This window comes from Anser anser (assembly GCF_964211835.1).
Source record: "Anser anser genome assembly, chromosome: 8".
Lineage (NCBI taxonomy): Eukaryota > Metazoa > Chordata > Aves > Anseriformes > Anatidae > Anser > Anser anser.
Genome location: NC_139728.1, coordinates 9646368 through 9668555, shown reverse-complemented (window position 1 = coordinate 9668555; position 22188 = coordinate 9646368). Strand labels below are relative to the sequence as shown.

Here is a 22188-nt window from a genome sequence, read left to right as displayed (position 1 = left end):
GTAAGGGCAGGCATCTTTATATCCTCCTGATTTTATTGCTGGCTTTCCCATAAACAACGTGCCCTGCCTACAGATCCCTTACACAGGGATCACATCCTTCTCCTCCGAAGCACTTTATCTTCGGAAGAAGCAGAATCCGTGCCATGGGTCTGGAGCAAGGTCCCCCCTGCCCTGCTCGGAGGCAGTGGGCTCAGAGGGGATACGCTCATCCCATAAGGTCTCCCCTTCAGCTCCTTAACAACTTGTGTTAATTATCATTAACCTTTTGCTTGGCCTAGCACCATCCATGGTGCCTCATACGTCATAGGTTGTGTCCACATTGCAAGGTCCAATTTGCATCCAGTGGTGGAGCAAAGCAAGGAGGCGAGATCCCAGGTCTGGGCCCTGGGTGGCAGCACCAGGGGACAAGTGACACAGGGGGGCCACCCCCTCTGCAAGGCATTGCCCCATGGAGCTGGTGCCAGCCCTGACCTGACGGGACTTCTGCTCCGGAGGAGATGGAGTTTCAGGGCTTTGCAGCGCACGCACCCGTGCCAAATCCCTTCTCCAATGCAGGCGTTCCTAATCATGCATAAATACGGCGGTGGATATAGCCGTCTGTGTTGCTCCAGAGAGAGCCTTTGATCCTGGATTGAGAGCTCATGTTTCAGGTGTTTGGGCAAATCAAAAGTACAAAATAGAAACTCCAAATTGCCTTGTAATTTTTAAGAGGCAGATCAGGAAGACGCTGCTGGCTGGATGGGGAACAGATGTCTCTCCATCAGCTGCTGTCCGGAGCCGAGAGGCAATGTGGATGCTGACGGTTTGGAGAACGTGTCTGAGAGCTTGTGGGTCCTGTCTGGGGAGGGCACCAAGTCCTGTCTGTCTGTCTGTCTGTTTGTTTGTTCAAATGCCAGCTTTGGCTCAGAGCTAGCCCTGTCCCTCCTGCTCCTTTTCACCTTTGGAGAACCATGTGCATCTGAGGAGTGAACGAAGCCCCCCGGACACAGGTGGGTTGGCAGCAGGACCCTCCCGGGGCCAGGCATCATCAGCAGGAGGCTGATGGGGCCACCTGAGGGATGCTGAGCCCTATAAATGGGGAGGGAGCAGGGCTCACCCTCCCTTTGGTACCAGCAGCAGCAGGAGGTGGAGGAGGATGAGGAGGGGATGAAGGGGAGCACCCATGCATGGAGGTTATATCCCGTGTCACTTTTTGGGCTGTGAGACATCCTCACTGGAAAGCAGGTATGCAAAAAGGGGTGAACCTTAGGGTGCCTGTGAGGGGGGGCCCTAAGGAGAGGACAGCTTGTGCTGGAGCTGGCCGGGTGCTCAGTGTGGATGTTGCCCAGCTCCCCTTGGTCTCCAAACCCCTCGAGAAGCCCCGGGGCCCCCACGCAGCTGGGGCTGGGGCTCGTCACTGCCTCTGAGTCAGCGGAGCCTTGAGGTTAGGGCAGGGCTCTGAGTCATGGCTGCTGGAGCCGTCGGGGCAGCTGCCGGGTGCCAAGATGGTTTTTGATGGAAAAGAGCAAAAATTGCCCTTGGCGTGGAGAGAAAACCAGAGCAGGGCCAGGCCAAGAGGCTGCTTTGGGGAGGGGAGGGGACAGCTGCGTTCTCCACCTTGAAGGTGGTGGCCCTGGGGGGTCTTGGTGCCTGGCTGGTCCCTGCTGCCTTGATGTTGGTGTGGAGGAAGGCTGCATCCTCCTCCTCTTCCCCACTCACCCGCTGCCCTGGGCAGGTGGGTGAATGGGGACGTGCTGGCCCAGCCCTATGCATGCCTCCTTTGGGCAGGATAAGGCCCTCAAGTTGGGGCTGGGATTTGCTTCAGGACAGCTGGTGGCCCCCACCGCTGGGGGCCCTGGATGAGCTGCAAGAAGGTGTTGGGAAGCTCACAGTGGAGCCTTGGTCTCAAAATCTCTCCAGTTAGAGGATCTCACAGAGGATTTTCACATGCTCCCAGGCTAGAGGAGCACCATCAGCCTTGTCCCCAGTGTGGTGCCCGCTGCTTGGCACATTGGGGAGCTTGGGTTCATCCTGCTGGATGTCCACATGGTGTCTCCTCCTCTTCCTCCCCTCTGTGCACCCCCACCCCCTGGCCTGAGCCATGTGTCACATCCCTGCAGCCCCGGGGCAGGGGATGGAGCTGCTCGTGATGCTCAAAGCACGCTTTGGCCTTCGCTGCCAGTGATTTATGCTCCAGGCAGGCCTGTCCCTGAGAGCGCGGCTTGGCCACCGGCCCCGGGCTGGGAGCGGAGCGAGCAGCTCAGCCCCACCGGGCTGACCTCAGGCTGACGGGTGCCAGCTCCAGCGCTGTGCCTGTGAGGCTTCAGTGCTGTGTTCCCCTAAATCTCCCCCAGCACGATGAGGGGGTGCGGGATGCGATGGGACAGCTGCTGCAAGTTAGTCCTTGCTGCTAAATTGCCTCCATGCCCTCCCCCTGCCCCAAAAAGTAAGCTGCAAACCCCTCTGAGTTTATGATCTGTGAGTTCATGCAGCCTCCATTAATTTTATGAGTAGATTTTCCTATATCTGCTCTCATGTATCAGCCACAGGAGCAGGAGGTGGCGGCGGGGGGAACGTGACGTAAGCCCAGGCTCGCGAGGAGCATTGCTCCTTCCTCTGATGATGGGGGGGGGGCTTTGGGGGACCCCTGTGAAGAAGGGGACACTTCTGAAGTCCTCAGGTTTGCTGCCTGCTCTGCCCCCAAGAGCCCTGGGGTGGGCAATGTCCCCTCTGGGAGGGAATGGGATTTATAGAATCATGGAGTGACCTGGGTTGGAGAAGACCATCAAGTCCTAGGCTGGATAAGCTCATCAAGTCCAACTTAACTCTATGAAGTCCACCACTAAATCATATCCTGAAGTCCCACATCCACAAGTCTCTAAATACTTGCAGGGATGGTGACCCCACCACTTCCCTGGGCAGCCTGCTCCAGTGCCTAACCAGCTGTTGTGTGAAGTTTTTCCTGATATCCAATATAAATAGAATGATAGAATCCCTTATGTTGGGAAAAAAATCATTAAGACCTTCAATTGTCCCATTCTGTAGGATGGGGAACCAGGGAAACGGGGTCAAATTGGGATGAGAATTGGGAAAAGACCAAAAATCACCCAGGAAAGCAATGGAGGTGGGAACCCCATGAGGCTCTGATCCCCAGACCCCAGGAGAGTGGGATGGAGGTGGGAGCTGGGGACCTGCTGAGGGTCCTTCCCCAGGGGCTGCAGGAGCTGAGGGTCGTTTCCTCAGGGGCTTGAAGCTCTGCCCACGGCCACTGCGAGCCACCAGGCGGAGGGAATGGGGCTCCTGCCTGGGAAATGAACTCGATGCATTAAGCTTAAAGCTCCAGTGGGCAGAATAACGTGGATAATGAGAAGGCGCTGGAAAAATGCCCTTTTTCTGCATTAATTTGCCCAGCCTAGGCAGCAGAGCTGCCTCCTGTGTGCAGGGAGCATTAATCACCCCTGAAGCCCACGGAGTGGGCTGCACAGACAGAGCAGGGGGGCACAAACCCCAGACCTCCCTATAAACTTGTGGGGTAATTGGCAGCACGGCGCTTCCTATAAAACCCAAGAAGGAGCTAAGTCCTCAAACTGGGGAGAGCTTTCCCAGGAGGGTGCAGGGCACCAGGCTGGAGACCCCAGCTTCATCTCGGGCTCATTTCACCTCCCCTTTCCATGGGGACCTTGGGGGACTGTGGCCCAGGTGCCACTCATGGCACGGGCAGCATCACAGGGGGCTTGCCTGGTATGGGTCCTATCCCCTGTGCCAAAGCTCCCAGGGCTGCCAGAGTGCTTTATTTTTTTTCTCCTAGCAGTGCTTTGTTTCCACTGATTACCAGGGTAGTTTTCAGCGACATTTTTTGATGATCTGGTCATTCCTTTTGAACAAAACCTGACAATTTTTGTTTGCCTTGCCAGCGCTTTGTATCTGTTTCCCAACTGGCAAGGCTTGGGAATTTTTTAGCAGCTTTATGTTGAAAGGCTTTGGGGATTTTTTTTTTTTCCCAGGATCAATTGTGCAGTGGAAAAAAAAAATTCCATTTTTCAGCTACCTCTGTGCATTGATTCTGACAGAGCACCCTGTCCCAAACCAACAGTAACCAAACCACAAAAATTGTTCTCAAAGAAGCAATCAAAAAGGAGAGAAAAAGAAACCGACCAGAATTTCTTTTTCTCTATATATTCTGAGAAAGCATGTGAATCGTCCTGCTTCCAATTCTTCCCAGAACATCGTAGTAATGTTACAAATTTAGTCATAAAGCTGCGGTTGAATTATGGTTATCATTGTAAAACAATAATAACTATGCAGATACTTATTATGGTGCATTAAGTTACAATGATAGTAAATCTGTCAGGATAACCATGGCAACTCTCTGAGCCGCGCAGTAGGAATCCTGCGATGTTATTGATAAAATCTGCTGAACTCTGCTGTCTTACCCTCCGCAGAGCCGCTGCGGCGTTTTATTGTAAATGGTGATTAAATGATGCAAACCATATCTCCCCCGGCAGTCATTTGTTCTTTCCCCTCGCTCGAAGCCCCGCGTCGGCCCCGTTAAGGGCTCTGTGATTCAGCATGGGGGACCGGTGATAATTGGGGACCCCATGTGGGACTTGCTGGGGGAGCTGCTCGTGGGATTCAGGACTGAAGGAAGGCGTCCTAGGTTTGATTCGTGTTTTGGGGGTGGCTGGTGTTGGGTTGAGCTGAAAATGGGGAGTGTTTCCACTGAAAATGCTTGGTCTGGAGGATGCTAAGCCCTTCTTTGGGCTGGAGGTGGTTATGAAGCTCGGCATGGTGATGCTCTGATGTGCTTAGTGACCCCATCTCACCCACCCCTGGTCCTGCCCAGCCAGCACCAGAATACCCCATGGGAAAGGTTTTTTCCCTGGCTCATCTCGGGGTGAGGGAAGATCATGCTTCTCTGGATGCCTCCAGGAGCCAAACCAGTGTGGCTCCTTCCTAATCTCCATCAGTCTCGTGGATGTGGGGTCTTACATGAGTGGTGCCACACTCCCCGGGCCCACGGTGGCATCAGCAGCTTCTGGCACATCCCAGTCTCATCTCCATGGGTTGTGACATCTTGGGGAGACCCACCTGTGGTCTCCGTCCCATTACAGAGTGGGGACGCTTCTTATCCTAGAGCTGCCTTCAGCCTTGTTGGCCCAGGGGGTGCTGAGCAGTGATAGCAGCCGGCAGAGAAGCCGCAGGGCAGTGTGTGCTGCAGCAGGCTCCGGCTCCACCGTGCCTGCCGTCCTCCCCGCCAGCGTTGCCCAAAACGGGTTATGTTTCTCCTTTTGTCATTTTTCCATTGTAACGCTTCATGCTGCTTTAGGAAAAAAGGCTAATAATTTATCACCATAATAAGGATTTTCTGGCTGAAGAAAAGCCCATTAATGTCTTGCTGAGTATAGGAACCCAAGTTCTCTTGCGAGTGTTTATATTTTCTAATTACTCGCAGATGACTCCAATTGTGTCAGTGTGCAGCTGGGTATTAGGCTGTAAGTGCTAGCTGGTTTATGCCCTGTTTGTTTACTGGCTACTCTGCTCCAGCCTGATGAGGCCAGGAACAAATTCAAGAAGTTTTTAGAAAGAAGAGATGCTGGGAAGTACCAGCCTGCCTGGGTGCCCCCACCCTGAGCTGTGCTGGTCCTACAGGGTGCTGTTGGTGTTTTGTTTTGGTTTTTTTTATATTTAATCAATGGCTCTGCCCCAGGAAGAGATGCCTGGGGTCAGCTGCTGGACCCCAAAGCACAACTGGTGTGAGCTGGTGAGGCTGAAATGAAGCCAGTGAGGGAGCCTCAGGTCTCCCCAGTGAGAGAGCTCACCCTTCTGAGTGCCCCTTACCCATTAAAATACAGCATTTAAAAAAAAAAAAAGTGACTTTATTTTGCTCGTTTTTGGGCCACAAATATTCAGTTGAAATCACCCCAGGATTGCAACATAGGGCTGGTAGGAAATGTTCAGTGCTTCCTTATTTAGTAATATTAAATAATAAGCTGGGGGAGATGTGTCCTGCCTGAGCTGGAGGGCAGCCTTTGCCCTCCTTGTGCTGTGATCCGTCTGCACCTTCTGTGCACCAGCAGAGCAAATACAGGGCTGAGGTAGAGATGCAAGAGCATCCCCCCAGATTTATGATTTTTTTCCCAGCTTAGAAACACTTGGTCATCACAGAGGAAATTTTCACGGGGGGGGGGGGCGGAATCTATAATGGCATTTCCCCCTTCCATTTTTCCTGCGCTGGCTGACATCGCCAGGAGCCCCTGCTCCAGCAGAGGAGCCCTGGTTCCCGAGGCAGCGCTTGGTGCAGGAGGTACAGCACAGTGCGAAGGGACCCGTTCTGCAGGCCAAGAGCTCAGGAAATTGCCTGGAAGAGGCTGGGGCCATCACCAAAGTCTCATTTACCTCTTGGATGGAGTGCCTCCTGTAAAGTTTTGGGATGCTCTGCCAGCCAAGCATCGCCTCTGTGCAAGTGGGTGAGATGCTTTGCCAGAGAGGGAAATCTGGGAGCATTTACATCCTCTACGAGCAGCTTAAGGGAGGCTGAGCAGGGGTCAGGGCCCCGAAGGGCTCTGCTTCATCCTTGCTGCTCCTGTGCAGCCCACGAGGGTCCCCCCGTTGGTGCTGTGCTGCTCTCCCTTCTCCCAAAGATGCTTCTGCGACTTGTGCTCGCCACTGCCGGCTTTTTTAATTCCACGTAAGGTTTGTGGACAGATTTCCTTTGTTCTTTGCTGATTGGAAACTTATCGGTATAATTACACAAACATATGTTTTATAGGTTGCGTATTAACACCATTAAATGGCGATCTGGTATTTACTGTAAGTTATATTAACTGTTACTGATTACTGTTCCTACAAACGCTGACACAATTATTGAATGAGGTCCATTTTAAATTGTGAGCTCCCCATATACGCCACTGTGCAGTGCTTTTCTCTATTACCGAACTGAGCAAAGGGACTGGAAGTATCCAGGCTCCTTGATGTATTATGTGGCTGAAAGCGTGATGGATTTCATATGTTGCAAAATCCAAGCTCTCATTTAAAAATAATAACCGGGCTCTCCAGGTTGCCCACTCTGCTCAATGCCCTGCTTCTTCCTTGCTTGAGCAACAAGAAACCCCCAATATCCAGCACACCATTCGCAGAGCCTAAACTCACACAAATTTATGTGGTTTGGGGGCTTTCCTTGTTTTTCCCCAGCTTGCAGATGCTGAGAGCCCATCTCCAGGGTTTCAGCTCCCTGGTGGGCAGGGGATATGGCCTCGGAGCACGATGGCCTCATCCTGCCTGTTTGGAGGTTGGGATTTGGGTTGTCCCCAAGGTGGAAGGTGCAGTGGTTGGGGATTGCCGTGGCTTGCTGCTGCCCATCGGGTCCGATGGGGAGCGGGGTCTGGTGACCCATGGGCAGATATTTGGGAGCTTGTTAAATGGGGGGGGGGGAGGGGGGGAATATTTCCCTTATGAAAAGGAGCTCTAAATGACTCAGGATGCAATAAAAGCTCCGTTTCCAGCTGAGTAGATTGGGTTACATGTTAGGATGCAGGGTGGGGGGGAATAATCCCATGCCTCTGGTTTAATGTTGTGCTGGGATGGGGCACGACCTTCCCTCCTGCTCCTGGGGGTGTGGGGCTGAGCTGTGGGGCTGGGGCCGGCCCCAGGATCTCTCCTGCTCCATCCCTGTTGGGGATGGCAGCGGCACATCCTCTGATGGGCCGCTTATGGAGGAATGCGCCTTTGATGATATAGGGCACCTGGGAGCACTAAATGATGACTTACAATGGGCTGTATAAAAATAAAGAATTATTTCGTCCTGGCCGTGGCTTACAAATGGAAGTTATCTCCCCAGCTGTCCGGAGAGGCTGGGAAGACTTTGCTTCACCCAGTTTGCTTCCAGGTCTGACCAACTGGCAGCGGGTGAGCGGCAGAGGTGTGGAGAACCCCAAACCCTCCCTGTGCTTGTTTTGGTGGGGGATGCGGGTCCAGGAGGGGTGCTTTCGGCACAGGGTGCTGCTGCTGGGCTGCTCGCCAGGAGCTATGGGCTCAGCAGGTGTCGCTTGCTCCCAGGGTGAAAAAAAGGTGAGGACCTCACTGCCTTAAAATAATAGTGCTGGGTGCTGTCTTGCCTGTGCCCTTCCCTTTGGGGAAGTGTGCAGGGGGCAGAGCTGGGCTGTGGTGTGGGGTTAGGTACCCCCCTGCCAGCCCCAAGGGCTCACCCCTCTGCTCGTGCACCTGGTAGGAGCAAAGAAAGGCAAATAGTCGTGAGGAGAGCCCCACAGCATGTACTATGGGAATGACAGATGGGAATATTATATTTTTGAAGCATTCTTGCTGCAGAGCCACCTCTTTGAAGTGTATTTGAGCGATGCCCTGTGCCAGGAGCATGGGGAGAAGCCACGAGGGCCGACAGAGCTGGAGCTCACCTGCCCCGCTGCTGCAGGTCCCTGGCACGTGGTGCCACCAGGGAGGAGGTTGGGGTCCCTCAGGATCCATCCTCTGCAGGCAAAGCCCGTGGTGAACACAGGTCTTTATGGGGGTGTTTCTTCCCAGAAACTGTGCTGGTGAATTATGCTTGTCAGAGGGGTGGGCTGTTTGTTTGGGTTTGGGGTTTTCCCTCTCTGTAAGGCTCTCTTTGGGAAGGAGGGGACTAAAGGTCTGTGGGCTCTTTCCCCAAAAAGCTGGAAAAGCATTGTTCTGAAAACAAGAAGCTGAAGGAAAAGCAAAAAGTTCCGCATTCTCTTCTGGGGAGGCAAAGAGGGAATAGGCATCCCCAAGGCCAGGCAGGGTGGCAAGGCCTTTAGCTCTGTTCATGGCATCCCTTTGGGTCAATCTTTTCCTGTTTGGGGACCAAGGGGGCTGGTAGGTCTATTCTGGGGCTGTTGGCAGAGTCCTGACACCTCGCAGCCCTTCTCTCCTGCTCCATCCCCGGGGAGGATGTGGGGAGGCCGGGGGCCCTGCGGTGCGCCGGCTCCCAGCGTGGGGCAGCGCCCGGTGACAGCGGGCTGCGGTGCCACCCCCTACCTGTTTGATCTCCCGGTGCAAAGACGCATGTGCTACGAGTGTGTGATAAAGTTCCTGTGATAACACGGAGATGTGACAGCTCTGGGCTGGCCCCCGGCCGGCCCCGCTCTGCGCTGCAGATGTTGGCTGTGCAGGGGATGCTCTCGGCGGCGCTGCAGGGGTATTGGGGGATTTGGTTCCCTTCTGGTGGGGAGAGGCATTTGGGATGGGGATTTGAAGGGGATCAGGGCTTGGGAGCTGAATGCTGAGTTGTCCCAGCCCGGCAGCCACAGGTCCTGCATCCACCTTGTCCTGCTGCGGGTGAGGTGAAGGAGCTGGGAGGACAAGGGGCATGTTCCTGTGGTCTGTGCTGCCCGTTTGCTGAAGGAGCAGGAACTTTGTTATAGGTTTTGATTCATCTGAGCAGGCTCAGGGCTTTCCCTTCCAGCTCTGGCTCTATTCCCCACTGATTCATGGGGAAACTGAGGCATGCGGGCTCACTGCCATCCCCCACACCGCTGGCAGTGTCACCCGTGTCACGCCTGGAGGTGGCCCTGCCCCGGGGCAGCCCCGATCTCTCGCCACGTGCCCACGGGCAGCCAGAGCTGTCCTCGCTTCCAGCCAGGCCCACGGCAGTTCCGCTCCTAATAAGTTAATCTGATGGGTTTTGTCATGAGCAAAACAAGAAATCACGTTTTTAATAATAAAAAAAGGGTCCTGCATCTTGTTAACATCTGGAGTTCAATCATTTCTGTGCTCAAAACTGTGGAATGCTTCAGCACGATATAAATCTTGCCACTCGCCGTACATGGGCTCCAGATGGGGAGGCAGCAGCCGCGCTCGCTCCTCACCCACCCGGGTGCCGCCGGGCAGAGCAGCCAGCATCCCTGGGCACTGCTGCCTTCACCTGGGTCTCCGAAAAATATTATACCTGGAAAAGGGCTGGGGATGCTCCTTGGGCAGGTTACAGCCCCTGACACTTCTCCCATCTGCTTGATTTCCCTCGTGGTCTGCGGAGATGGAGGGTTTTTGGAGATCTGAACACAGCCATTGCCCCTCGGATGCTTTTAGTGGAAGCAAGAGAATTTATTTGCTCTGAAAGTTTTCTTTAATCTGTGCCTTAACCCTGAAAAATTGCATTTTTTGGTGAAAATCAAGATTTTTGCATCGCGAGGCCAGAACTTGAGGGTTTTTCTAAGCTTTTGATATTTCAGACAAGCAGGCAAATTTCCATAGAATAGGTTTTCTGCTTTTTTTAATTTATTTTTAAAAGTTGCCTTTAACTGAAAAATGATCTGATAAAAACTGCTTAGATTGAGTTTTTTTCCACAAGCAGGCAGGGCACTGATGTGAGCAAGCCGGTAGCTGACTCAGGCATGGGGTGGGAAATGTTTGCTGGGAGGCTGGGCGCTGTTTGGGGTTTTGTTGGCACTGTAGGTTCAGCTCCTATCTGATTTAGGCACATCAGGTCAAATATCTCAGGGCAGAATTGAGGAGGGAGGCTGGGGGGGATGCTCGATGAGCATCTTCCTTCCCATTCAAGCCCTTGTGTGCCCAAATACCTCGGGCACAAATACAAGGGTTTTATTGGCTGATGTCTAGGGCTTATCTGTACCTTTAGGCACACGGATATCTTTAAATGGTCTGGCCAAGAAGCAAAAGCTCCATTTCCAGGGGATATAAAGGAAACTAGAGATGTGCCTGCCCGCTGTCAATAGAGATGCTTCCCTGAGCTGGGGCTGGAGCAATGCTCGCGGTGTGGCTTTGACAGATGACGTACCACCCCGACACCCCCTTCCCCCAGCTTCCACGGCTGCCTTATTTATGGGCAAATATGGAGTGGAGGCATATGAAAATCATTTTTCACTTTTATCGGTTCGGCTGGGGAAATCAATCCGCTGCTGCGCGAGGGCTGGCGTGAGCTCAGCGCCGCTGAGAGCGGCTCGTGGGCGACGGGAGCAGCAGCAAGCTGGGTCCCGGGGCTGGACGGCTGTGATGTCGCCTCCCCTTAGAGCGCACACGTGCGCCTCGTGCCTGCGGAGGGAGGATGCTGATGTGTCACAGCCAGAGATGTTGGCCACCAGCACCGTGCTGTCCGCAGCCGGGCTGCTTCGCCGGCTCCAACTTGCTCTGAAATTCAGTTTTCCTCCCCAGAACGGTTGAGGTGTGCTAAGTGAATTTTCATGTAGAACGTCATCATCTTCTCGAAGAAGCTGGGTTTTAGCTGGAAAGCTGAAGTAGAACCAACTGGAAATTAAAGGTTTTGGGCCAGGAAACATTAGATTGACAGAAATTAAACAAAAATCAGGCAAAACGGTTTTGTCTTCCATTCCCATTTTTTTCCCTGGGAACCAAACTGCCCCTCTTTCTCCAGAGGAAGAAATAGGCAAGATAAATCCACAGCAATCTCTGCCAAACTGATCCGGGAGGAATATTCCTTCCCAACCCTAAGATCTGAGATGTGCCTAACCCCAAAGGTCAGCGGGATGCTCAGCCAGATGCTGGGGTGGCTTCACAGCACCCTGGGGCTCCCTGCAGCACCCCCGCTGGGACCCCTGCGTGGGAGCGGGGAGAAGATGGGTTGGAAACCATCTCCTGTGTTCAAGCTCTCCATCAGGCTTACGCAGGCATTAAGGTTTGTCCACAGCTCCCCTGGTTTGGGTTTGCTGTTGCTGACGAGGCTTTGTGTGTGGTGAAGAGGAAGGCTCCCAGCTTCTTCCTCGCCTCTTGATGCCGAAGGAGACTCTGGGCTTGCTTTCCTCTCGTCTATGGTTGAATGTTGGCTGATCTTGTTTGCTAAACAAGAGCGCCGGTGGCAGAGGAATTAGAAGAAATCCCTTCTTAATTGGAAACAGTGAGTTTGTGTATTTTTTCAGTTGTCTATTTTGGGCCTTGTAAAATTAAAGTTATTAACTGTAATGCAGTGGTTTCCAGATTCCCACAGCCCTTTACAATAGCGGGGAAATTCATCCCAGGTCACTGGGAGCCTTTAATGAATACATTAAGGCTTATTATTAAAATAAAGTACTTGCAGCTTTATGGGAGACATCTGGCAAGGATGCTCGTCTCTCTGAAGGCAGCTCGGCTCCGCGAGTGTCCTCTCCCGGCGTGCCCCAGCGGCTCCCCGCACGTGGGTCTGGGACCACGAGGAGACTTTTGGAGGTGATGGAGAACGTTTGGGGCAGACCTGTGACTGCTTTATGGGGTGAGAACTGGTGTGACACCCTGCCAGGATGCTCAGCATCAGGGGATGGCGTTAACCAGCTTCTTTGTGGAGGGTGGGTGCTGTCGGAGCCGAGCTCGGGGTGCAGGCAGGTGGGCTTGGCTTCGTATGAAATCTCAGCCATGGGGGTGTACCCACGCAATGGCTCTGTATCACGTGGATCCATCCCAAAATAATTCCTCAGTGTGGCAAAAGAAGCCGGGAACTGAATTCCTGGGGTCTGGAGGAGCTGGTGGCACCCAGGGGAGCGGGGACACGTGGGACGAGTTGTGCCTGCGTCCCTGCGGCGGCGCGGTCCGGAGTGGCGGGCGATCTTATCGCTGCTTTATCTCTATCCAGGCTTGATCCCTGCAGAAAGCAGGGCCACGTGGCGGTAATTGCATTAGGAAAACAAACTAATCTCCGAAGGGACACAGAGCAGCTGTTGGGCTATCGGGGGAGATGGAAGTGGCCTGCCAGCTTGCAGAGCAGGGCTGCAGGGGCCAGGGAGGGAACGAAAACAAGATTTGGGCATGGGATTGAAAGAGTGGGGAGAGCTGGTCTTGGCTGGTGAGTGCCAGGTTTCTTTGGCTATGTTAATTTGGGCGCACATTGCACCAGGAGATGGGGATGCCATCAGGTGTGGACCCCCCTCCAAATCCGAGCATCTTTGGCTTGGGGGGAGTGGGAGGAGAGTAAAGCAGGTCAGGGTCCTGCCAGCCGAACTGAGCCCCTGGCTCTGAGCAACCCAGCCCTCAGGAAGGTTAAATCCAGATCCAAACTGTCTGGCTCGGCCCCAATGCAAACATTGTTGTTGTTTCTGGATTATGTAGTTTAACAGAAAAGAAAATCCTATCACTAAGTAGTGCCAACAAGATACACGCTTGTGTCTTGTATTTAGTCTATCCTATGAACTTTATTAAGGCTCATAGAGAGGGGGATTTAAAAAAAGCCCAGAATTATGTGACTCCCAAAAGTTTTCCTGAAAATAAATTTTTGCCATGTTCTTCCACAGCAGTTAATTAAGACTTCTATTAAATGCTGACAGGCACTTGATAATGTTATATATTGCAGCAGGCTCTGTTCATAGTGTTAAAATTATGGCAGTAAAACAGTTTCCATTATAACCCTTTTCATAAGCTAATAACTTCTGAAAACATTCGTGTCTCAGGTCAAAATTTTTTGCATGCCTGGTCCTTGCCTGGTTGTGAACTTCTTGGAAACTTTGAGCAAAATCCATCTAGTCCTCTCTGGGTTCTGGAACTGAGGGGGAGGAAAAATAAACACTTTATTTTCAGAGGTAGAATGGGGGAGGGAGGGGAGGTAACAATTTCTAAAGAGATGGATGGGGGGGAGGTAACTGTTTATCTCTGAATAGATGGATGGCAGAAGCGTGTGATACCTGAACCTGGCTGCAGAAATCGATAGGACAGTCTGAAGGCATGAGCTGACAGCATCTCTACCTCCATCATCCTCTATTCTCTGTTAGCAGAGTGCCTGTCCCACCCCTGAAAATCCTCTCTGGCTTAAAAGCATTCATGAAGCCAATGGCCAAGCCTCATGGGGGTTCATTTGCCACCCATGAGACATGACTCTTGGTCTCAGGTTTAAAAAAAAATAGGTTGGTAATTAATATTTTTTTCCTTCTGCGAGCATTTTGGAGGTACTGGCAGTATTTCTCTTCTCTCGTGGGGATGAAGATTCAGTCCCAAAAAATTTTGCGAACCAAAAAACTTCAGGGTAATATCTTCTTAAGTCAATGAAAATGTTTCTTTGATAATTTCAAGCTTCCTGTTTTGATTATTATTTTTTTCCTACAAGCAGCCTAATCCTAAGGAGAAAAGACCTTTTCAACTAAAAACCCTGGGATGTGTCACCAAAGGAAATGCAGAAGCCAAACACTCGGACAATTTGGATAGGCACACCAATTTTTTTCCAAGGTGAAACAACTGCTGCAGCTCCCTTTGCCTGCGAGAAGCTCGGTGGACGTTTTCCCACCAGCAGCTTCTCTGCTGGCTCCTGTTGAGCCATGGGCAAGCTGTGGCCATGGGGCAAATGGACCACACTGAACTCTTTAATTGTCCCAGGGACAAACTTAGGCAAACGTGTTGAGCTGCTAAGCAGCCTGGGACCAGCTCCATTTGGGTATTGCCGAAATTCAGCACCCTTCTCAGCGTACCCGCTCTGGGGTGGCTCTGGCAACTCAGAGGAGCCCCAAAGGTGGAGGCAGCAGAAATCTGGGTGGCAGGCCTGATATGGGTCCCTGCTCAGGTCCGGAGCTGAGTGGGGACGTAGGCTGCTGGGTGGGCTCCTGGCCAAACGCGTGCCCTGGAGAGGAGAGAACAGAAATGCGCTGCTGATAAAAGGATTCTTGGAGATGCCCCCAAGCCATTACCCACGAGCAGGTGTTCACTGGGCACAAACGGGATGAGCGAAGAGGGACCAGCATGTAGGGAATCGCATCGGTGCTTTTGTTTCCAGAACTGCGGAAGTACTGCAGGCCTGAGAGAGCAGAAAGCAGGAGCTGCAAAAGGTCAGAACTGTGGCATGGGGATGATCAGGGATGTCCTGTGCCCACACATGGATGGCAGTGATTCCTTGGGGAGGGCACATTATGGGATGGATGGTGTGTCTGTGGGCTCCACATGGTCCCTGGGACAGGTCTGCTGGAGCAGAGGGTTGCAAGACTCTGAATCCCAACCCAGTTTCCCATCAGGAGCAGAGGAAGCATCAACCGGTGCTGTTCACAGTGGTAATGGTCCAATATCACCAGGCTCAGCATGCTCTGGGTGCATCCTCTGGCTTTTCCAGACCGCAGAGGTAGTGGGGCGTTGATCAGCGCTGGAGTCCTGCTTGCTGTCGTTGCACGCTCTGGGGCAGGGAGGAAGGAAGGGGGGAGGCTCCTCTCCCTTTGGAAAAAGCAGGGATGTGCATTAAGCTTTCTCCACTGAGTATTTCTGCCTTTTGCCTCTGAGCCGCCCCCCTCCCCGTGCATTCCTGCACAAGCCCCTTTTGTTCGCTGCCCTCAGCCAGCATCCAGGCAGCAACAGCAGCCCAGATGTTCCCTATCAAACGCAGAGCCATGCCAACAAACTTTGGCACACATGAAAGTGTGCTGAGGAATGGGCCTCAGCAAATACCATTTTTTCCTCTCCCCTCCCATTCCTGCAAGTATTTTTAAATGCTAATGGCTTCCACGCTGTGACAGCCTGGGGAGGGCTGTGAAATAGCGATGAGGGGCAAATCTGCCCTGGTTTCAAGCCCCTCGTTCCCCTGATGTGGACAAGCCGGTGGTGTTTTCCCAAGGGAAATGCTACTTGGAGGCAGCAGACCCAGCCCAGCCTGCAGAGAGGATGCAGACGATGGTCTGGGCAGAACTGCAGTAAATTGGGGTGATTGCGTGAGTCCAAAACTCTGCCTATAAGGGCAACAAATCTGCTTCTGTAGAGGACATCTTCTCGAGGCTGTGTGGGCATGTGCTTTGATGGAGGAGCTCCTATTATGCTCCTGATATGTAAAGACCATATGGATAACAGTCACTGAAGGCACATACGTGTGCTCCTGTGCACGCTACTGTGTTCTCTACCTGGCAGGGCTGAGCCCTGCCCCACCCCCCTGGGCAGCCAGGCTCAGGAGACAAATGCCTACCCTCACCCATGTTAGCTGAAGCAAGCAAAGGCTGTTTTTGCTAGAAAATCCATCTGATCTGAGAGATTCCCGTTTGTTTTGGCACCAAGGCTCTTCAAAGACAGCCGGATCGGCTTTTCTCCCCCTCTCCTATAATGGCAGCAATGTATTTTTTCACTCCTTTCTCACATTGTAAAGGCTGAAGTGCTTTTGCTCAAATTTAAAAATCAAATCACATCTGGAGGAAGCCCAGACCTTGCGAGTTTCCACAGAGGGTGGTGAACCTCTCTCTCTAGATGTCTGAGATAATCTCCTTGAGGAACTCGCCCAAATTTCCATCCTGGAACGAGACCCTTCTCTTTTTGCACAAGAAGGGATGGCACGAGCCACCACCCCGTGAATTCAGCGAGAGGAGGAGACAGATGAAGCCCCAGGAGAGGGGAGAGCAGATACATTTCCAGCCTGGAGCTGAACGGCGATGAAGCAACGAATGCAGAGAGGTTCAGAGGAATAACCAGATGTGCATGCGATGGCTGGGGCTGCAGAAGGGAGAGAAGATTGTTTTGCAGAGTCCAAGTGCAGGAGTCATCCTGACTGTGGATATGCTCTCCGGGCGGCAGCGCCGGCTGCTGCTGACTGGCTGTACTGGGCCGTACTGGGCTGTTTGTGGGCAGGGGTCGTGGTCAGCCCACCCCAAGGCTCGTGCCTCTCGCAGGGGGACAGTGACCCTTGCAAGACAAAGCCACAGGTCATTGTCTTGGCTGCAGGCTTGGAAAATAAATGTAACCCTGGAGAAAAGGTTAAGGTAAAGAGTCAGCAGAAGAAAAATGGCCCAAGCTGTTGAAAGCCCCTTTCTCTCTGGAGGGATGGGGAAGGGGAAAGCGAGGTTGTGGTTAGTTTTTCACAAAAGGCTTGTAGGGACTGCTTCTAGAAAGCAGAAGAAGCTGAGCACTGAGTCCTCAGTTCCCTTCATTAAGGGGAGAAGGCAGCACAATGAATTCGCCATTAAAATAGTAATAATAAAAAGCCATAGCCCCTAAACTGTTCTGTTTAAAAATAATAATAAAAATTAAGAGGTAGTTGCCATTTCACATGTGGTCTGGCTTAAATCTTGGGAGCGACGTGGCCCCCGAGAGCTAACCTGCTGGAGCAGATCCCCGCTGGGTTCAAAGGCAGGGGCGAACCCTGGAGCTTGCTTTCAGCCTTGTGCTGGGCCTGCTAAGGGGTTTGAAGCCCTGAGTGAGTTTTGGAAGATCTCTTTTCATGACCAAGCAGTCTGTGGGAAAAATACATGGATAGATTTGCAAGAAGGGAACAGTTTGGGATGTGAGGCGAGTCTCTCCAGATGCTCGCTGGATTGCTTTGCGGCGCATGCAGAAAGCCTGCAATCTTTGGGGCTTTATATAAAGCCTGGAGGACAAAGGTCCCCTCTGTAAGCACAGACACAGTCCACTGCCCCCAAACGAGGTTAGTTCCAACAGTTGATCTTCGTTTAACACTCCTGAGCCAGATGAAAAATTGCAGACAATCTTGCCATGTGTACTTAAGAGGGTTTTTAGTTGCTGGTGCACAGGTGTTGCTACAGGGACGATGCAGATGTAACCCGATGCATGCTGGCTAAATAATCCTGCTTTTCCAAGCTGATCAGTCCACGCTGGATTAAAAGGTAATGCTGGCTTGTTCTCAGCTGGGATATCTGTTTGTCCTCTTCAGCTCATCTCCAGTCTCTGTTTGGGAGCGCATTGCTACACCAAGCACGTGGACAGGAATTGCGGAGCCTTTTCTCCTACTAGGAGAGGAATCTGGAAACAATTACAAGCTGCTCATGCTTAATCACTTGGGTAAATCTTAAATGCCTGCCTTAATATTTTGCAGGACTGAAGATGGCATCTGAATTTTTGTGGTGCACAGGTTACATGGCAGATCATGCAGGCTTGGAGGGTTTTGCTGTGTGTGTGTTTGTGGGGTGGCTGGTCCTGAGGACCCCACAGGTCCTCTGAAATTCAGGTAAATTTCAAAGAAAACCTAAATGCAAAAATAAAAAAGTCTGTTTTGCCTGATATTTGTGCAAATTGTCACCTCACCCATGTACTTATGAGCTTTGCTGAGCCCTATCATTTATATCTCAAACTGAATTGGAAGAGATTGCTATATTAGTTAAAAAATGAAGTCTCCTGAGGAGAGGAAAGCAACCAAAATAACTCAACTCTGGGCTGAAGTCAGTTGATGATAAGGCAAAACAATACAAGTCCTTTCCTTAAATATTGAAAAGTTTCACTTCAGCATTTTCAGGCTGAAGTAGCTTGCTTTAGTGACAATCATTGAGTTTGAAGCTCTTTTTTTCATTTTCCAATGGACCCAAATTTAAAAGAAGGAAAAGTTGTGGGGCATAGTTGTATTTTTTTTTTTGGTAAGATTAAATAGTCTCCAAGCAAACCAGAACGTTTTGTTGATGGTCAAGCAAAATGTTTTTGCTTGACCAAAAATGAAATGAGTTTTTCTGATTGTATTAAGTCCTTCCTCTTCAGCTTGGCTCCAAAACAAGGATTTTCCACCTTCACTTTTACTTTGGCCACCAGCAGAAACCCATCATCCTTCTTTTCACCTTACTGCTGCAGCAGTAAAGGGTCTAATTTTGGTTGCCCCTATTTTAATTGAAGCTTTTTTTATTGAACTGCTAATTTATTGCTAGCTGAGATCTGTGATATCCCTGTTCACAGCCAGGGTGTGGTACAGATCTCTCTCCAACGATCTTGGATACCTCATCAAAGAGCTGCTAAGCCTCTCTGGCCATCAGCCTGCTTATTTACAGTCTTTACAGCTCAGGCTTGAAGCTTGCAGTTGACACTGACTAATGACGATTTAGAAATCTTCATTAGCACATGTGGCCCTGGTAAGCCGTGCGGGTGTGTCAGTCGTGACAAGGCTAAAACCTAAAGAAAACACTCCCTGTTAGAGACTGCTGAAAAGCAGCTTCTACAAGAGCGTTTTGGAAGGCAGCTACTGCCTTGCAGGGGTGATTTTTCCAAAGTCATAAAAGGAAGCTACCTTCTAAAGCCTTGGTAAGAGCCAAGCACTCTGCAACTCGGCAGTCCTTTGCTGACACTGGATTTGAGAGGAGGTTTTCAAATAACAGTTCCTCACTAAAGTACACCCATAAACACATGAGCTTTTACATCTTTTTTTTTTTTGTACTGGCTGCAGAGAGAAAGCACCAACGTTTCTTGAACTTTACTGTGGGAAGGATGTAGTGTTTTGCCTCAAAGACTTCCCAACTGCATCACTTGTTATCTGGGCTGTGGCTGGTGGCTCCGAGTGGAAGCAGACGACCTTCCCTTGGGGCTTGGTGTGTGCTCAAGAGCCAGCCAGACACAGGTCATGTTTGTATGAGGTGGTGCTGGCGTGCTGCGCGTGGAATTGGCCATGCTGCCTCAGAGCACCAATTTATGGTGCTGAGGACAACCATGGGCTCTTACCAGGCAGCTGAGGGGGCCGCGAGGTCCTAGCCCTGCACATCTGTTGGGCTTAAATGTTTGCAGGATGGGGCATGAAGTAAGCTGGAGGAGTTTGCAGCCTGCTGGTCTCCAGATGGGCTCCTCTGCCATGGGAGATGTTGTTTTTGTTGTTTTTGCTACAGGCATCTGCAGAGACCTGGATGTGAAGGAGATCGTTTTGTCCTGGACAAGACTCCTCAGAGAAATGTCTGATGTCCTACTACGAGGACACAGAAAGGTGAGCTTGTTTTGCAGACATGTAGGGGTTGTCACACACACCCCCTTTGGGGCTGGATACATCACCTTACCTGGCATTATCGGTCCTGTTTGCTGGGGCCTGAGAAGCCCACCCAAACCTGCTGGTGTGAGCATCCCTTCAGCCATCTGGGCCAAAAATGAGCCAAAAGAGTGCAAACTGATTCAGCACTCCATCCTTATTGCACCAGCACAGGAGGATTCCAGGGCTACCTGTGGGGACACAGCAGGATAGGAGCAGGGTCCCATCCCACATCACTCCCTGAAGGCCTCCACCATCTCATGCACAGAAAGAAGCTGTCTACGCCCAGCTTGCTGAATTGCAGTGGCATTGAGCTGGGCTAGGGATATTTGGCACGATTTTCACATAATTTAATAGCCTATTACTGGGTCTGGGGATTGGCAAACACTAGTCCTTGAGAAGATGATGATTTCCCACGCTGGCTTTGCAGAGGAGGTAGGAGGTGAAGAGCTGGCCAGCAGCAGGGATGGCACAGCCGGCGGTGTGTCCCTGCGAGCAGGGTGGCAGGGCCGTGACAGGAGTAGGCGGAGGTGGGAATGGTGTGGGAAGCGTCACGGTCATGGGAACAAGGCTGATTTTCCAACGGGCCAACAAAAATTATTCAGCAAAGAAAGGTCAAAAATGTCGTACAGCAGCCTGGGCCCGCGGGGCATCTCTGGGTCTCCATCTCCTCTAGAACTTGTGTGGGGATCCTCACATCTGGAAACCACTGAAAACCACATCTTGTTGTCCCAAGGCTGCATCGACCTTTCCTCTTTCTTGCCCAACAGATGTTTATTCTTAAAAATATCTGGTGATGGACGCCCCGTGCTCTTCTGTAGCCAATTCTCTCAACATTTTGCTGCCCGAACTGCTGGGAAGCCCCTCCTCATAATCAATATCCTTCTCCACCTATCCACCGTGGACACTGAAAACTGATTACCCGTGCTTCTTCACATCTGCATTTTCTATGTTTAAAGACTATTATCATGTCTTCTCCCCTGCAATTCTCTCCCATCCAGACTAAACAACCACAGTTCATTCACTTGAGCATGTAACAATATATTTGTTCGATGAAATACAATTTGTTTAGTGCAGTGGTTCTAATAACTCTTTCTATGCCAAAAATAACAAACATTTAGCAAATTTCTCTTCAAATCTCTAGTTTTATCAACTGTTTTGACAGTTAAGATTACCATTAAGATTACCATTTTTAACACAAATGGTTAGAATTAAAGCAATTGCTTTCTAATTTTTCTGCGTAGATGTTTGAATTATGACTTTTATATTGAGCAATGCAGTTAGAAGTATTACAGAACTGTCATGAAATATTTAACTTGGTTTTTAAAGAGTATTCTTTTTGAGACATAAAAAGATACTTTCTAGATAATTTTTTTACAAGCTATTAGCTGCAAAAATATTGCCTTAGCTGTAAGAAAATATATATTACAATAATTGCTCAGTTCCATGCTTCCACTTGTTTTACTGCTTAGCTCTAGCTTTGCCTTCCAAAGCAGTAAATTCATAATCTTGGGGAAATTTATGGTCAGGATGAATTTTATTTTACCAGCTTTTTTCTGAAGTTGCTTTTATTTTTGGCAGCTTTTAATTCTTTTTAGATAGATAACTTTTTTCTTCCACACAAACATTTTAAGGTGAGAAATTACTAAAATATTTTTTATGGAAAATTTGTCTTAACAATTCTCGGTGAAGAAATAAAGACCCCAAAAATGTATGTAAAAACTTTCTTTTTTAAATTTTTTTTAAGAGGAAACACTCATTGTATTCTGAGTTTTCTTTCAGTTCAGGTTTTGTTTTTGCAAAACTGAACTTTTCTTAAGGATAAAAGCAGAGGCTGATATTGGAGAACATGGGGGACTTCCACAGCCTTGCACTGTGTGCTCACATCACACGCCTCTGGCTGTGCGAAGACTTTTTTTTCCTTTGGTCCAGTGCCACTCTCCCTGCAGGGCAGGACCCGCTTCATAGACAGCCCTGCAGCATCCTGCAAGAAGAGAGAAATCTGCTGGGAGGATTTGCTCCCTCTTCACTGGGATATGAGAAGTAAAACTTGACCCTTTTAAAGTATAATAACTGTGGTTTCAAACCTCAGGGATCAGGAGATTGCCCCTTAGGTCTCTGTGAATGGTAACACAGAGGAGGCAGGTCACAGCCTTAAATTTGCTATATAAGAGTCTGCCTCTTCACTAGAAAATCCAATAAAGATCCACAAATCAAAAGATGTTGAAAACCATTGGTTTATATGGTTTAAGAAGCAGTTTTCCCATGTAGTTTTTTCACCTGGTAGCTCTTTAGATAAGTGGATTTCTGTTTCCCTCTAAGAAATTCTTACAAACCAAGACTGCTGTGGTGCCAGAAATGATGGTGTTGACTTGATCCCGCTGGGCAGCTTAGGAGAACAAAAACTGGGAAGAGAGAATAATGCTGTGATTTTTAATGTGGCTTTCTCATTGCAGGATGAGAATTCATTTTACACAGAAAAGACTATTCCCACTAGATATATTTGCCTTTTTGCGTAAATTTGCAAGCCCGTCCCTTGCAGTACAGCAGGCAGTGGCGTGATTACAGTGGGGCTGTGTTCTCGCGCTGCTGCAGGGGCTTGAATCACTGGCTGTAGCTTT

The 22188-nt window shown here is 50.5% G+C and overlaps 1 long non-coding RNA gene across 4 annotated transcripts; it reads left to right on the top strand.

Annotated features, from left to right (window-relative positions):
• The first annotated feature begins 635 nt into the window (after positions 1-635).
• LOC310903806 lies at positions 636-21281 on the top strand. Of its 4 annotated transcripts, XR_014587825.1 has the most exons (6): positions 636-1224; positions 13994-14109; positions 14651-17462; positions 17672-17803; positions 19434-19528; positions 20338-21281. It is a non-coding gene; the product is annotated as an uncharacterized lncRNA (long non-coding RNA). The 4 variants fall into 4 exon arrangements; XR_014587826.1 differs by having other exon boundaries at positions 637-1224; positions 13994-17462; XR_014587827.1 differs by having other exon boundaries at positions 637-1224; positions 13991-17462.
• The last annotated feature ends 907 nt before the right edge of the window (positions 21282-22188 follow it).